The 18,295-nt window shown below is 43.3% G+C and overlaps 1 pseudogene across 1 annotated transcript; it reads left to right on the forward strand.

The window, feature by feature from the left end:
• Positions 1 to 17,216: 17,216 nt before the first annotated feature.
• Positions 17,217 to 17,638, forward strand: LOC308425573 (large ribosomal subunit protein uL14-like; annotated as a pseudogene). The gene has a single exon. The product of its transcript is annotated as a large ribosomal subunit protein uL14-like (transcript).
• The last annotated feature ends 657 nt before the right edge of the window (positions 17,639 to 18,295 follow it).

Below are 18,295 nucleotides of genomic sequence, written 5' to 3' on the forward strand. Positions count from 1 at the left end.
CATTTCCTTCCACTGGTGAGAGACTCTGGAGGGTGTGAGAGAGCAGGAACAGGTTCCAAACCACATTTTCACACAGGGAAAAATCATACTTCTTTTCTGTTTATGCACATGTGCGTTCTATACATGTTATCTATAACATACGTTGGCAAGGAAGTTAAGTATAGGTTGGTTTCGCCCAACCCGACTAGAACAACCAGATACCGGTAGGCGGTAGGCAGAAGGTAAATCGTGGGGGTGGGGAGACTGGTCTATTCTAAAGGTGCATTCTTGTGGAAACCCAACCAAAGCACAAATCCAAAACGTGAGCTTTACCCATACACACAAGCTAAGCCAGAGTGGATGCAAACATAAAAGCCGGAGATAATCCCGGCATAAAAAGAAATGCCTGTTCTGGGACCTTAAAATGAGGCTTCTTAATGAAGTTAACAGCTGTTTGAATAACCTCTCTCTGCTTACATGCAAAGATCATAAGCTTTGTTGGGGTACCTCAGGATTGCTTTAAGCTCCCCAGGGGACCCTGGGAGGCCCATATTGCCTCTCTCATTTAGATGCGTACCCAGTGGTTGGAGGAATCCAAACAAGATGCTTTCAGCTGAGCGTTGCAGTGTCCCCAGGAAAAAGTGGGGCCAGTGTTTGCCTAGCGACAATTCCCCGTTTTCCCAAGCTATGAATCAGCCCCATTGTCCCACCCAGTTCTGCACGTCGCTTATTCTGCTCAGCGGCTAATGGCAGAGGCAGGACCAGGCAGAGAAACGGAGACTCCGGGGCAAGGGAGAAGCACAAAGCTACAGCATTGGCCCCGCTGAGTCCGGCCTTCTCGTGGACGGCCTCAGAAAGTCCTTGGAAACCTGACAGAAAGCTAATTTTATGGACAACGTGTAATTGATAAAATAGTACTTGGCGGTGAACTGCAATTCTTTGCATTCAAAGGTAAAACAGCCTCAAATGTAAATGTTACCAACATTCTTTCTTTCTCTCTCGTGGGCTCCGAGGGATTGAACTCGGGTCATCAGTCTTGGTGGCAAGAACTTTTATCTGCTGAGCCATCTCACCAGCCCCCTATGTTATGTATGTATGTATGTATGTATGTATACACACACACACACACACACACACACACACACACACACACACACACACACATATATATATATGGGCAATGGTGGCGCATGCCTTTAATCCCAGCCTGGGAAGCAGAAGCAGGCAGATCTCTGACTGCAAGACCAGCCTGGTCTAGAGTAAGTCCCAGCACAGCCAGTTCTACACAGAGAAGCCCTGACTTGAGGAAGAAGACAATATGTGATGGCTGTTGGCCACTATTTTTTCCCTCATTCTTCTTGGCATTAAAAAAAAATTATATTTATGCTGGGCACTATGGCACACGCTGTTATTTCCTGCACTAAGGAGGCAGAGGCAATAGATCTGTCATTCTGGTCTACATAGTGAGTCCAGGACAGCCAGGGCTACATAGGGAGCCCTGTCTTGAAGAAAAAAAAAAGAAGGGGGGGCAGAAAAAAAGGGGGAGGAGGAGGCGGGACGACTTAGAGTTTTTTGTTCTGTTGTTTGGTTTTGTTTTTTCTTTTTTGTTTTTAGTTTTGATTTTTTTTAACTTATTTTGTCTTGTTTAGATTTTTAATTTTAGTTAATTTATTCCTTCTTTCTTTATTTTTTTATTTTGTTTAATTAATTAATTAATTTTTTTGAGACAGGGTTTCTCTGTGTAACAGTGCTGACTGTCCTAGAACTTTCTTTGTAGACCAGGCTGGCCTCAAATTCACAGAGCTCCATCTGCCTCTGTCTCTTGAGTGCTAACTGCCCTGCTGGATAACTTGAATCTTTGGAAAGATAGTTAGTTCATTGTTTATTAAAGATCAATACTGTGTTGAATCTGGGTACTCTTCGTGAGCCTTAAGGTTCACTTTCCAGCACCCATATGGTGGCTCAGAAACTGTAACTTCAGGTGCCCAGAATCTGGTGTCCTCTTCTGGCCTCCAATGGCATCTACACATACACAGTGAACATACACACACTCAAGCAAGATTCATATACACAAACTTTAATCGCCAAACTTTTGATTTATTATTATTTTGTATACAGGGAGCACAGGTGCCACCACACACATGTAGAAATTAGAGAACAACTACATAAAGTTGGCTCTTCCAGGGCGATCCAGTTCAGGTATTCAGGCTGTGTACCAAGTGCCTTACCCACTGAACCATTTTTGTGGGCCATCTTTCTCATTTCAGAGGCAAGGTATTAAAGAGCCCAGGCTGGTCTCAAACCCCAGCAGCCTGCATAGCGCCTTCTGACATTATAAGAGCAGGCCAGTAGAGAAGGGGTTTTCAGGGCAATTCCAGCTTGATTTTCCTGTGCCCTGAAATCAAAGTATTGTGCCTTCAGCAATAGGAGTTTATCATTTAGCTCTGGTGCATGACAAAAGGAGAGGACAAGAGTTTGTGTTGTCCTGGGAGGGTGGGGGGTTCCGGAGTCTCCTAAACTAACTTGTAGAGACCTATCCCACTTGGTTCTAGTTCATGACTTTTAGGAGCATCAATGTCCACCCAGAAAAGCTACCTCTATGCAAGCCCCCCTTAAAATTTGTAGTTTTTAATTAGTTTATGGATTAGTAGGTTTCTCAAACACTGCTAATTTTTGCTCATCCACTCTGCCCTTCTGTCCCCTTTCTCACGTAAGCTCTCTGCAGAAGTGATTTAATGCAATCAGGGATGCTAACGTTGCTCATAAGTCTAAGTGTACACAGACCCCGGGCTAACCTCCAGCACCACATCCATGTACACAAAAAGATTCACTCAGCATGATGTAGCAATCATTGGCTCCTCTTTGTTGGAATCACATTTCATCATATGACTGGATCACATGTATTTATCCATTTATCAGCTCACAGATAATTGGTATATTTACAGTGTTTGGCAATTATGAGTCTAAGTGGACTTGGTACTATATAGCCCAGGCTAGCCTTGAAATCATGCTAACCCTCCACCATGAACCACCATACATGGATTCCCTGAATGACTTCACTTGTTTATTATTTAGTTGGTTGTTTTGAGGAGCAGGCAGAAGGTGTCAGGTCCTATGATGTAAGTGTAGTGGTCAGAGGATAACTTGCAGGAGACGGTTCTAGCTTTCCATCATGTGGGTCCCAGGAATCAAACTCTGATCTTCAGGCTTGCCACCGAGCACCTTTACCTACTAAGCCATCTCACCTGGTCCCTGCACCCTGCCTCACTTACCCAAGCTGACTTTGAACTAGCTATATTGCCAAGGATGACTTTGAACATCTGATCCTCCCAATCACTAGGATTACAGGTGTCACCCATCAAATTGCTTATGAGCTTCTGGGGATGGAACCCACTTTTGTGCGTTCTAGACAAACACTCTAGCCAAACTAAGCTATGTCCCCAAACAGCTCCCTCATACACATACATCTAGCCTACATCAATTAGTTTTCAAGTCTTTGTGTTAAAGGAAAGAAGCCAGGCCTTAAAGATTCTATTCCTATAGTTTTCACATTTATTTTGTTTTAAGGTAAGATCTCCCTGTGTAGCCTAGACTGCCCTCAAGCTCACTACATAGCCCTGGCTGGCATCAAACTCTTTATCTATCTTTACCTTCCAATTACTGGGATTACAGAGATATGCCACTACATCCATCTTACACAAGATTCTGGAAAAGTCAAAAATCATAGAGACCGAAATCAGGGCAGTAGTTGTTAGGGGCTTCAGGAAAAAATAAGGATTGAGCACAGAGACATACAGGAGACCGGAAGGGTGGTGGAATTGTCCTGTGTCTTGACTGTACTCAAAAAATTTTATATTCTGGGTGAGATTCAATAACACAACATTTCAAAAGAGAACTTTATTCTGTGTAAACATTTTTAAATGAACTTGAGTGTTTTGCAAAAACAATGCAATTTGATAGTTCTTCCTCTGTAAAATATGTTTGGTGGGGCTAGAGAGATGGCTTAACATTTCCTAATGCTTACTTACCTTCTAGGCACCTACATCATTCCATAATTTTGGGATCTGATGCTTTCTTCTGGCCTTTGTAGGTGCGTGCAAACACACACACAGAGGCAAGTACACATGCACACATGAACACATATACACATATACAGAAGTCATGTACCTATATTAAAAATAAATCTTATTATTAATTTTATATTCCTATAAAAGAGGCAAGATCGTTTTCTTTTCATTGTGGTGGTAGTGGTTTTTGTCTTTGAAACATGGTTTCTTTATGTAGCCCTGGCTGTGTTCAACCTAGTTCTGTGGACTGGCTGACCTCAAACTCACAGAGATCCACCTGCTTCTGCCTCTTGAGTGCTAGGATTAAAGGCATGGGTCATCACTAGCTTTAACAAGGTATCATTAAATGCTTAGTATGAATAGAGAATACTCAAAACAATGTTAGGTTTGGGGTCTGCAAATTGGGTCAGCAGATGGAGCACAGGCTATACAAGTCTTGTGTGCTAGGTTTTGTTTTGGTTTTATTTGTTGTGGGATTTTTTTTTGGGGGGGGTTGGTTTGTTGACTTGTCACACACTAGAATCATCTGGGAAGAGGGAGCGTTCATTGAGAAAATGCCTCCATCAGACTGTCTATAGGCAAGTCTGTGGGCATTTTCTTGGTTAGTGATTGATGTGGGAGGGCAGAGGCCATTAAGATCAGAGCCAACCCTGGGCAGGTGGTCCTGGGCTGTAGAGCAAACTGAGCGGGCCATATGGAGTAGGCTGGTAAGCAGCGCTCACCTACAGCTTCTGCTCCAGTTCCTGCTTCCATGTTCCTGCCCTACTTGAGCTCTTACCCTTGGTGGGCTGTGGCATGGATGAGCAAAGCCAAATAAACCCTCTCCCTCCCAGCTTTGTGTAATGTTTATTATCACAGTAGGAAGCAACTTAGGACACCTCAGAACCTGAGTTGATCCCTGGAATGCATGTAAAGATTAAAGGAGAGAACCTGACCTCTTCTTCATGCATACCACATGGATGTACGTGCACACAAACATATGCACGTACATGCCATACACAATAATAATAAATACTTTTTTGAAACATCAGTTATAAGGGTAGGCATATAGAGGTCAGAAGCACAGTACTAACCTAGAATTCACAAAATTCTGGGCTCGTCGCAGCACTATAAAAAAAAGAAAAGAATAGAAAGAGGTTCATTTCATCTTAGGGATGAATAACAAAATGTAGGACCCTGGCTTGCTTTCTTAGAATTTGACACTAGCCTGCAGACACGTGAGAGCAACCTTAGGCCTGCTATTATCCTCAAGACTTCGTTCTGGTCCAATTCTTCTTTTTAAAGTTGTAAGAACAAAAATCCCACTGGAAAATACCTCAACAACGAATTCTCATTAGGAAAAAGAAATCTGAGAAAAGTAAGAGTGAGTCCTGACACTCCAGAGAGCAGGGGACAGTCACCTTACTTGGAAAACCTCTTCCTCTGGCCAGGTCTCTGGGCTCTCCATGTGACATGCTCAGCTTCACTTGCTCCTCCCAACTGGCTCTGTCAGGACCTGGTTAGTATTCCAGTTGGAAACAAGCTGCCCCATCTCTGCAGCCTGTGCTGCTGCTGCGGTTTGAGCCTTGGATGGAGGACATCTCTCTATGTTTATGGAGTATGCTATGTGCAGTTTGGTCCCTCAAACCGCACGCAGCCTCAGCGCTGGACGCCCGGCAGTAAGCTCTCTGCTTTCTGTCCAGCCGGACTAAGGCACTCTGTTCTATTCCCTAATCTGGTAGTGGCTTACTGATCAAGGGTTGCCGATGGGAATGAACTAGGTGAAAAAAGGAGGTATTCGAATCAACATTCCAAATTACGCTCAGTAAAAATAAACATTACCATGTCAGGCATGGTGGTGCACACCTTTAATCCCAGAGGCTGGCAGATCACTGTGAATTCTAGGCGAGCCTGGTCTACAAACTGAGCTCCAGGACAGCCATGGCTGTTATGCAGAGAAACCCTGACTTGAAAAACCAACGTAAAAAGACAAACAGACAGAAACATTATCTTAAATAAGTGTTATGATCACCTGGTGTAATACAGTGGAGTAACATCACATTTGGAGTGCTGGGCATTGAATTCATAACCTAATGCATGCTACCCACCTGGGCTACTGCTCAGATACCGCTCTAGGCTGGGAATTTCATTTTAAAAAGAACTCTTTGGGGGTTGGAGAAATGGTTCAGCTGTTAAGAACACTTAAAAATTACTTTTGTAGAGGACCTGGGTCCAATTCCCAGCACTTACAGTGTCTCACAACAGTAACTCTAGCTCCAGGGTACCAACTCACTCTCCATAAGTTCGAGGCCAGCCTGGTCTACAGAGTGAGTTCCAAGACAGCCAAGGCTACACAGAGAAACCCTGTTTCGGGGAAAAAAGAAAAAAGAAAAAGACTTCTTAATTTAAGCTTTTTTCCCTTAGAACTATTATCTTTTCCTACATCTTTTCTTAGCTTAGGACTTTAGAAAGTCCCTTTGTTCTCCAAGAGCATAAGAATTCTCACTTTCCTTCTGGAACATTGATATCTTTGTTTTGCACCATTCCATGTCCTACAGAGTAGAATTACAAGAGCTAACTTTTGTGAATCACATCCCGTGTGTTAGGCACCCAGGCTTTATTTTCATCCCATAGATCGTCTCTCTTAATCTTCACAAGCATGAGAGGCAGTCAGTTTTTTATTTCTTCCTTTTTTTTTTTAAAGATTCATTTGTTTTATGAAGTGTGAGTACACTGTTGCTGTCTTCAGATACCAGAAGAGGTCATCAGATCCCATTACAGATGGTTGTGAGCCACCATGTGGGTGCTGGGAATTACACTCAGGACGTCTGGAAGAGCAGTCAGTGCTCTTAACCACTGATCCATTTCTCCAGCCCCTTTACCTTGCTTTTTATATGAAGAGGTTAGAGCAGTCGAGTGTCTTGTCTGCAGCTACACAAACTAATCAGAGGCAAAACTCGCATACACATTCCAAGTCTCCACCTTCTTTATAAAAAAAAATGTTTTTTTTAAATTCAGGAAAATGGCATTTGTGTATCTGTGGAGGTCTAAGGGCAACTTTTGGAAGTCATGGCAAATCTTTGACCTGCTGAGCCATCTCTCTAAGAATACCTGTTTTTGAGATGGAGTCTCTTGTAGCTCCGGCAGGCCTTGAACTCTTAATCTTCATGCTTCAGCCTCCCAGCAAGTACCTCAATGCCCGATGCTTAGCCGAAGTCTACTTTCAAAGGTCTTAGCCTTACTCTGTGTTTGTCTAGCTTCTCCTGAGACTTATTAGTCAGGATTTCCAGTAGCATTTGTTTATCAAATCCAGTCTTTCACCCCTTGATCAAAATGCTATTATCCATCTTGTGGTTTTTTTGGCGAATCCTTGGGTCTACCTCTGCTCTTTCTCCTCTGTTCTATCATGTCTTCTTTGTCTTCCTACACTGTCCACACAGTGCTCTAGAGCCTCCCATGTCACTCGCCTGTCCCCATACCTGTAGGTCAGGTCACCATCACATGCTACCTTTTTCAAGTTTTACTTGAAAGTCCTCAAGACATTCCACTGTGGTGGTTTTCAAAACTGCATTAAAAACATTGAGGGCTGGGTGTGGTGGTGCGTGATTTTAATTCCAGCACCAGCGAAGCAGAGACAGGCAGAGCTCTGTGAGTTTGAGACCAGTTTGAGGTCTATAGAGTGAGTTCCTGAACAGCCAGAACTACACAGTAAGACCCTGTCTCAAAACTGCAGAGAGAAGGCGGGGTCTCTCTGGTGCTTATCAGATTCCAAGGTTTGCAGTCTCATAGTCTGTACATGATTCATTACTTATTTTAACATTCCATGGTCTTGTGTGTTTGTGTCTGTGTGTGTAAAAATTTATATGTATCATATATTTTAGCATGTCCTCTAATGTTTAGTTACATCTCCATCCACAAATCCTTCTTTATTCGTTTTTGTTGTTTGGTTTTTGACATTAATTTTATTATCTTTATATGTTAAATATAGATGAGTTTATGACACATTCATGTATGTTTATAACGCATGTTGATCATGTTCATCCCCTTACCCTCTCTTGACTCCTGTTAATCTCACTGAGCCCTTTCCTCTTCCCAATTAGTCCATCTTCTCCCTTTTAAGAAAAGATTTATTTATTTGTTTTATGTTTGTGAGCACACTGTTACCCTCTTCAGACACATCAGAAGAAGGCATCAGATCTCATTACAGATGGCTGTGAGCCAACATGTGGTTGCTAGGATTTGAACTCAGGACCTCTGGTAGAGCAGTCAGTGCTCTTAACCCCTGAGCCATCTCTCCAGCCCCCTGTTGTACCTTTCTTCCCCTGGCTTTCCCTCCTACTGCCAGAGCTTTCTCCAAAATTATTTGCACTTCTTCCAAAGATTTTTTTTTATTTAACAATTCTTTTAATTTTAACAATTTAATTTTAACAACTCTTTAAAGAACATCAAAAGTCAGTATGCCTTTAAATGTATGTTTACACAAACAAATATGTATCAACATTCCACAGGAGGTTCTGGGGCTCTCTGATGCCTGTTTCCCAGAAGCCTTTGGTCTTGATGCCTGGACTGCTGGGTGTGGCTGTGCTCCCACAAGTGCAGGGTCCAACCCACAATGCCAGCACTTCTAACTCCCAAGATGAGGCAAAAGGACATCCATTTCTCTCCCATATCTGTTTTCTAAGCCTCTTACTCTTGTCCCTCCAGTCAGTATAAAATGATATGTCTCTGTTAATTCTCATTTCACTAATTACAGGTGAATTTGAACTGCTATGAACTCATGCCTGCCTTCACTTACACAGCCCTAGGTAGGGATTACACCCCGATGGCTCTCGACTATTTTTCTAATGGATTTCCTGGCTTTTCTGTGTTCTTTCATCTTTCAAATACACGTTATTCTTCTGTAGTGCAGACTAAAATACTGAAGCTCTCCTGATCCTTTTGTAATTCTAACAAACTCCTTTAGACAGAATCATTTATAAATAATAGAAACTTACTTCTCTCTGTTCTAGAGGCTGGGAAGTCTGAGATCAAGGATCCAGTACATTCTGTCTTTAGTGCAGAGCAGTCTGCTTCCAAGAAGGCACTGTGACTAAAGCATCTCCTTACAGTGGACAGCAGAAGAGCAAAGAAGACCAGACACTCATGAGGCTTGTTTTATAATTGTCTTAACCCATTCACAGGGAGGAGCCCTCAGGAACTACTGATCTCTTAAAGGCCTGACCTCTCGGTGCCTTTGGAGGAGAGTTATTTGTGGGGGGGAAATAGTTGATAGGAATCACACTCCATTCTTTTCCAGTTTTCCTGATGCCATCAACTGAATCTCATGGCCTGTCCTTATTGATTTGTGGTATCATTTCCATCTAAGGTCAGGTTTCTATAGTTTCTGTGATGTCGTGTCCCCCCCCCCCCCCGTCTCTGAGCACTCTGTGCTGTTCCTTGGAATATCCATTCTGGCTTGAGTAAAGCCTTAGAGGATTGTATCAAATCAGGTCTGCCTTTCTCCTGTTGTTGTTCTTTGTTTAGGGGGAAGAAAATCTTGAAGGCATTTGGTTGAAAATCCAATCATTTATACATAACTTTTTTGGAAAGCTGACTTATTTTGCCACCTCCTTCTTCCTTTGTTTGAAGCAGGCTCTTGCTTCATAGCCTAGACTGGCCCAGACTTGATATCCTGCCTCAGCCTCCAGAGTGATGGGCTTGCAGGCATGTGCAAACAGGCTTGGTGAGAACTAACTTGCAATGCAGTAAGTATCTGTGAATTCTTTCATAGCTACTGTAAACTCCACTGGAGCCTTTTAATTAGATTACGTTGTGAATACGTTTGTCCGCGGCTGAAATATTTTAAAGGTGACTGATTTAGTTGAATGACATAATAACTTTATGTTCATATCAAACTACTGTTTACAAAGCAAAAAAAAAAAAAAAAAAAAAAAACCTAATACAATACACAGACTTAAAAATATGGGCTGAAGGTATAGCTCAGTGGTAGAGCATGTGGTTCAAGTATCTGGTTCAATTATTAGCACTGATAAAAAGAGGCCTGGAAAGATGACTCAGTAGTTAAGAGCACAGGCTGCACTTTCAAGGACCTGAGTTTGACCCCCAGGTCAAACTTATACCTGCTTTTAACTCTAGTCTCAGGGGATCTGACATCCTCTTCTGGTATCCATGAGCACTAGGCCTACATGGGGTGCACGCATACAGGTAGACAAGTGACTCATAAACACTAAATAAAATATTTGGGGGGGAGGCTGAGCCCCAAATAAAATATTTAAAAGACAAAAAAAAAAAAAAAAAAAAAAAGAAAAGCTTTAGGATGTGGGTATGGTTCCGTGAAGAAAGGTTCTTGCTGTACACTAGCCCTCAGAACCCATGTATGGCAAGAACTCCACAACAGTGTGCTTCAGCACGCAAGCTGCAGCACACGTGCCCACACACATGTCACGCTCACGCGCACACAATATTATTTTAAGATTTTTTTTCAATTACTTTGAACTATGTGTCTGTGTATATGAGTGCAGGCCAGAGATGTGGGCAAGAGGAGTAGTGTTTCTCACGGAGATGGAGTTACAGACAGTTGAAAGGTGCCTGATGTGGGTGCTAGAAATCAAAAGCATTAATGAGCCATTTTTCCAGCTCATAAGGTTAAAAAAAATAAAATAAAATAAAAATTAAGGGAAATTTACCCAGTAAGACTTGTCATCTATAGGGAAGATGCAAACTATTTGGTTGGATGATTCACAAAAAAAATCAGTATCTGAAGAACTTTCCTCTCATGTGGTCAGTTCCAGACCAGACCCTGGAGGAGTAATTATCCCCTCATTTAGTGTTCTGAAGACTAAGAAAGGCATCTCAGTGGTTAGTGTATAGAAAGACCCTGTGTGTATCAGTCTACATAGTTTCTTCTTGGTTTGTTTCTTTTCCTTGTTTTTCTAAAACATGGTTTCTTTGTGTAGCTTTGGTGTCCTGGAACTTTGTAGACCAGGCTGGCCTCACAGAGATCTGCCTGCCTCTGACTCTACCAGTGCTGGGATTAAAGTTGTGCATTCCTCCCTCTCCTACTCCGACTCCTCACCCCATCTGATTTCTTTTATTCAATCTTCCCCGTTTCCGGCTCGCTCATACTAACCCACTTCTTCTTCCTGGGTAGTCTCTCTCCTACTCTCCTGTCCTGTGTGCATGAGCCAGTGAGTTTTGTTAGTGTTATTTGTTAAGAGCATGGGCTGGAGTCTTTACAGGAGCATAGAGACCTGAAGAAATTGTCTCTTCCTCCCTATTAACCATCATCTGCATATAACTCTCTAGGGAGACAGAAGAATCATCCCCTCCCTTTTCCTTCACGGGGGATTGGCAGCCCCAGTCCTGTGGAGATCTTGTGCAGGTAGGTAGCCAAGGCTTTTGTAAGGTCGAGAGTAAAACCGCTATGTCGTACCTGGAAGTCAGTGTTCCACACTAGTCTCCCATCTGCTTCCTGTGGCTCTTACATTCTTTCTGTCCCTTTTCCTGGATGTCCCCTGAGCCTCAGCTTGGTCATGCTTAACCCAAATCCACTGATGGGAGTTTTGGAGGTTTGTTTGTTTGTTTGTTTAAGTTCTCATGGATTTTGCCTAGGCTAGTCTCAAACTCCAGGGCTCAAGTGATCCTCCTGCCTCAGCATCCTTAGTAGCTTGGACCCCCGGAGGATACCACTGTTACTTAGCTCTAATTTTGAGTTTCTTCAATTAAATTTTTTCTTTTATGATTTATTAATTTTTATTTTGTATGTGCATTGGTGTTTTGCCTAAAGGTATGTTTGTATAAGGGTGCTGAATCTCCTCCCTGGAGCTGGAGTTCCAGACAGTTGGAAGCTGCGGTGGGTGCTGGGAACTAAATCCCAGTCCTTCGGAAGGACAGACCCTCTGAGCCATCTCTCCAGTGAACTTTGTTTGTTTGTTTTATCTTTTCTGATTTTATTGGATATATTTTATTTACATTTCAAATGTTATCCTATATCCTATCACTCCTCCCCCTGCTTCTATGAGGGTGTTCACCCACCCACTCCTCCTGCCTCCCGACTCTGACCTTCCCCTACACTGCAGCATCAAGCCTTGGCAGGACCAAGAGCTTCTCCTCCCACTGATGCCCAACAAGGCCATCCCCTGCTACATGTGCAGCTGGAGCTCTGGTTGGTATTGTTGTTCTTATGGGGATTACAAACCCCTTCAATTCCTTTAATGCTTCCTCTAACTCCTCCATTAAGAACCCCGTTCTCAGTTCTATGGTTGGCTGCAAGCATCTGCTCTGTGTTTGTTATGTTCTGGCAGAGCCTCTCAGGAGACAGCTATATCAGGGTCCTGTCAACATGCACTTCTGGGCATCAGCAATATTTTTTGGGTTTGTTGGCTGAATATGGGCTGGATCCCCAGGTGGGGCAGTCTCTGGATGCCCTTTCCTTCAGTTTCTGCTCCAAGCTTTGTCTCCATATTTCCTCCTGAGGCTTGTTTTCTTTGAAACAAAACATTTAGAAACATAGTTAAACAATGTGACACTTTATTGAGAAACAGCAAATTCATAAGGTTTAGCTACTTCAATGACAGAAGTTTGTCATCTTACCTCACTTATCTTGGTCATCTGCCTGCAGTGAATGTGAGTTCTTTTTTTTCCTTCTTTTTTTAATTTTTATTTCACGTGCATTAATTTTCTGCCTGCCTGTGTGTCTGGGTGAAGCTGTTAGATCTTGAAGTTACAGGCAATAGTGAGCTGTCATATGGGTGCTGGGAATTGAACCCAGGTCCTCGGGAAGAGCATTCAGTGCTCTTAACTACTGAACCATCTCTCCAGCCCCTCCAGTTCTTTTATTTCAACCTTACTAATATTAACACATATATCATATATCACACAGTAACTGTATCTGCACCTCTGTCTATGTATTTATGGCTCCCAGAGTGAATACACATCAGGGATACTGCCGTGAAGTACCAAGGTTTCAGCAGTGGGCTGAGGGAGAGTTTGTATAAGATAATGAGTCAACCAGATAATGCAGGCACACACCTTGGATCCCAGCATTCAAGAGTCAGAGACGGGCAGATCTCTGAGTTTGACGCCAGCCTGGTCTATAGAGCAAGTTTCAGAACAGCCAGGACTATACATAGAAACCCTATTTCAAGGGGGGGGGGGACTAATAATGATAATAATGATGAATAAAATAAAAAATAAAATAATAAATATTTTTTTACAGATTTGGTCCTTTAGGAAATACTTATCTGCTATAAGAAAATGAGATAAAGTGTGAACAGGGAATGCCAGAGCTAGATACTAAAGATATGGGAGATATGGAGGTCTGGAGAGCATCTGCACAGAAGAGCTTTCCCTTCTAAAGTGCTTCTACGGCCGTCTTACAAATCACCAACCTCCGAGGCTTGTCCATGATCCTGCAGGTCAGTAATTCAGGTGGTGTCATCTGGCTGACTTCTGCTTCTGATCTCTCCTGGAGTCACCGACCTGTCTGAGATCATCTAGTGTCACCATTGCGACTGGGTAGTCGTGAACAACTTTATGGCCAGTTGGGCATAAGTGGGTGGCTGGCTGCACTGTTCTCCTGCAGAAGGTCTTTCTACAGGGCTAGCTCAGTCTTTTTCACACTTTCTAATCCTCTGCCTACACCTGAGGTCCCACTGGCAAATCTCAAATATAATGGAAAGAGGAAAAATTCCCACCCCAGCAAATAAAACAGCAAAATCACATTGCAAGGGGGGAATTCACATAAAGGATCAAAACAAAACAGTTGTAGCCACCCCAACTCCTTTGAATCGGGGTCTCAAATAGTCCAGCCTGGCCTTGAGCTTGCTGAGTGGCTGAGGATGACTTTAAACTTCTTCACTTTGTGTCTACCTCCTAGATGCTGAAATTACTGGGATTACAGAGGCATACCAGCACAACCAGTTCTTTATGTTTTTATGCTGGGGGTTGAACCCAGAGCTTCTTCTATTTTTTTTTTTTTTTTTTTTTTTTTTTAGATTTTTTTTTTTAATGTATCTGAGTACACTGTCGCTGTCTTCAGACACACCAGAAGAGGGCATCAGATGCCATTACAGATGGTTGTGAGCCACCATTGTGTTGCTGGGAATTGAACTCAGGACCTCTGGAAGAGCAGTCAGTGCTCTTAACCGCTGAGCCATCTCTCCAGCCCCGAAACCAGAGCTTCTTGCATGCTAGATAGGCTTTCTATTAATTTATTTATAGCCATCTTTTTGAAAATAAATAAATGACTGTCTAGTATCTTTCATTACAATCCTAATAGAAAGTATCTCCCTTACAGATTCACACATTAAAGACAAGGTTCCTAGCTGGTGCTGCAGTTTTGAGAAGTGCTAGAGATTTAGGGTGTGGGGCTCACTGGAGGAAGAGGGTCACTGGAAGAGAGTTCTTGGGGGTTAATCTGTTCCTGGTTCCCTCTTCCTTCTCCCTGTTTCTTGAACCCCGAAAAGGTCCTGGCCCCAATGATGTGCTGCTTCACCACACAGGCGTCAGCAGAGCCAAACACACAGAAACTGACCAAAATAAATCCTTCCTCCCTTACAATGTTTGCATCAGGTACGTTGTCACAGCAGGGGACAGTGTGACTAGTGCACCTACTACTAATCAACTCGCCACATTTTTATTTAGCACTGCATGCTAAGTTCTAGGGACAGAAAGAAGACGGGCACATTTTTCTGTGCTAATTTACGTCTGATCTCTTAAAGAAGGAGAAACTGAACTGATCGATGTCTTTGCCGCAGGAACCCAGAAACTCTAGAGGACACTGTGCAGACTGGATAAAGGGCATAGGCCTCACATTGGGTGAGGACCTCTGCACAGGCATCCTGGAGCCTGTCACCTCTGAGGAAGGTCTCGAGACTGGGAAGGCAAAAGTAGAGAGGGAAGAAGGCATTGCTCAAAGCTAGCCTGGGCCACATGAGATTGTCTCAGACCAACCTGTCAGTCAGTCTGAGAACTAGGAGCTTGGGCCCAAGCCTGACAACCTGAGTTTGGTTCCTGGGACCCACATGGTAGGAGAGAACTGACTCCTACAAGGTGTCCTCTGACTACCCACCCCCACCCCAACCAAATGACTAAATAAATGCGCGATGGGGGTTTTGTGGTTTGTTTGTTTGTTTGTTTGTTTGTTTGTTTTTCTCTTTTAAAGAGCTAAGCTTTAGTCACACTGTCACTCTCACAAATGAACTCGGAAGACCAAGAAGCAAGCCGAGCGGCCATGGTTGTGCACACCTATAATCCCAAATCTGTCTCTAGCGAGAACAACATGGACACCTGAGATTAAACATGGTTAAAGATACACTCAATGCCAAGACCATTTCACGAGAGGCTCCTGAGTTCTTCAAAATCTTTTCAGATTTTACTCATGAAATTCCTTTCCTACTGGACATTTTTGGGCAATGGTTGTGAGTGGAGAGGTCTTTTTCTGTTTCTTGATGGCTTGGCTCTCAGACCTTTCTGGAAGGAGACTAATACGGGAGCGAGCAGAGCTTGGTGACACATGCCCACTATCCCAGCACCGGAGATGCCTGAGGCAGGAAGATTGCTGTAGCCAGTGACCTTAACTGTCTTAACTGCCATCTCTCCGGCCCCTTGTTAGAATATTTTCCTCAGTCAGGGCTACTTTTGTAAACCGAAATCTTTGAGGAAGGTTGGGGCAATGGCACGTGGGTCAAGAATGTTTGCTACTCTTGTAGAGGCCCTGAGTTGGGTTCCAGCACCCATGTCAGGTGGCTCACGATTGCCCACAACTCCAATGTCAGAGGCTCTAACACCACCTCTGGTTTCTGAGAGCACGCATGCATATATGCATGCACAAAGACTTAAAAGTATTTAAAAATTGAAAATCTTTGAGCAAAACTGAAAGTCAGGCCTTTTCAGCTTCTGCTGCTGCACCCTGCCTTAACTCTTCGTGACGCCTCTAAGTGCTCAGCACTTTATGAGCTTTTGTTACACCATTACACCTTCTAGTAACTCAATGACTTACCTACAATTATTATTATTATTATTTTACAGATTAGGAAACTAAGACCCAGCTAAGTTACATAATTTGCCCAAGGAGAAAGGTCACAGCACTGATTTCAGGCTGTTTGGTTTTGGCATCTATTCATAATCACTACATCCAACCAAAATACTCCCATACCTGTTGGCCAGAGAAAGGGATGACTTGTTCTAGCAGCAATGTGAGAGTGAAGTCCAAAGCAGCAAGGCCAACATCTTCAAAGTCTCAAACTTTTCCCTTCCAAGTCCCCACAACTCTTCTGTCACATAAGACAGGCATATTTACTTGGAAATAAAATAACACAAATTGTTTCCCACCAAGCCAACAAACGCTTCAAAAGAATGTCCTGTTTATCCGGGGGTGTCGTGGGTGGGTTTGGACTTACCACTGTATAGACAGAAAACTGTTTGCCCTAAGCTGTGAGACAAACTAGTTAAGTCATCGCTGGAATTCTCTGGCAGGTGAACGATAGCGGAATGTTTTTCTAACTGCTTTCAGCAGTCAGACATCAGCTCACTCTGGTTGCCACCCTGGGTCCAGTTACTGGGCTAATTCTTTCCTTAAGTAAGCATACCAAATAGCCTATCTATGACAGCTGACAGATCCCCAGAGCTGCTGGCTGGCATGTGACATTCTTTAGTCTGTCCCAGCTGTCTCTGACTCGGTCACTCATTCTCAAAGCCCACAGCTCACTTTCTAGGAACACACACAATGACCTTTGCCTGGGACGCACTGCATTCCACCACAGTTGTAAGCCGGGTAAATGCAACAATGTATCTACACACAGAAAGTGTAAGTCTGGCTGGGGGTACTGCTCCCTTGGTAGGATACTTTGCCTGGAGTTCATGAAGTCATGGGTTCAGGCGTCAGCACTGCATAAAACCAGGCACAGTGGCCCAGGCCTGTACTCCCAAGTCTTGGGAGATGGAGACAGGATGATCAGAAGTTCAGGGTTATTCTCAGCTATGCAATGAATTTAAAATCCACCTAGGAGCTGGGCCATAGTGGCACATGCCTTTAACCCAGCCCTTGGAAGGCAGAGGCAAGTAGATGGATCTCTGTGAGTTCAAGGCCAGCCTGGTCTACATAGTGAGTTCCAGGCCAGCCAGGGATACACAGAGAAGCCCTATTTAAAAAAACAAAGCAACCTTTCTGACTCTTTCCGGACGCTCAAGATGTCGAAGCGAGGACGTGGTGGATCCTCCGGAGCGAAATTCCGGATTTCCCTGGGTCTTCTGGTAGGAGCAGTAATCAACTGTGCTGACAACACAGGAGCCAAAAACGTGTACATCATCTCTGTAAAGGGAATCAAGGGACGCCTGAACAGACTTCCTGCTGCTGGTGTGGGTGACATGGTGATGGCCACAGTTAAGAAAGGCAAACCAGAGCTAAGGAAAAAGGTTCATCCGGCAGTGGTAATTCGACAACGAAAGTCATATAGAAGAAAAGATGGGGTGTTTCTTTATTTTGAAGGTAATGCAGGGGTCATAGTAAACAATAAAGGCAGATGAAAGGTTCTGCTAACACGGGTCCAGTTGCAAAGGAGTGTGCAGACTTGTGGCCCAGGATTGCATCCAATGCTGGAAGTATTGCGTGATTCTCCAGTGAATTTGTAAAATATATTCATTAAAAAGTCTTTGCTCTGAAAAAAAAAAAAAAAAACAAAAAAACAAAGCAAAACAAAAAACAACACCAACTACCCAAACAAGCAACCATCCAAAAGCCAACAATAGCAAACTCAGTTGGGGTACATGTGACCCTGTCTCAGAAAAGTTAAAACAAACAAAAAGAACCCTGAAGTTAAAAAAACAAAAAGTACTGGACAAAAGTATGGGTTGGTGCTATAGTTCAGTTGGAAGAGTGCTTACCTAGAATGCATGAGGTCCTTGGTTTAGTCCCCAGCACCCTATAAATCAAGAAGGTGGTGCATGCCAGCACTCAGGTTAAAAATAGAACCAGGAGCTCAAGATCCTCCACATCTACATAGCAAGACAGTGCCTGGAATGCTGTTCCAAGAAACACAAACAGATATATAATTGCACATTGCCAGGTGTGGTGCACCATGCCTATAAAACCAGCATTTGCAAAGTTAACATCTGAAAATGGAAAATTGTATTTTAGCTTAGGCTACATAGTAAGTCCAAGTCAGTGTGAGCTGCAATGAGAGACCCTTGTTGTTACACACACAAACACACACACACACACACACACACACACACATGAGCACATGCACAGGCACACAGAGAGGGAGTTG

This window comes from Micromys minutus (genome assembly GCF_963924665.1).
Source record: "Micromys minutus genome assembly, chromosome: 10".
NCBI classification, from domain to species: domain Eukaryota; kingdom Metazoa; phylum Chordata; class Mammalia; order Rodentia; family Muridae; genus Micromys; species Micromys minutus.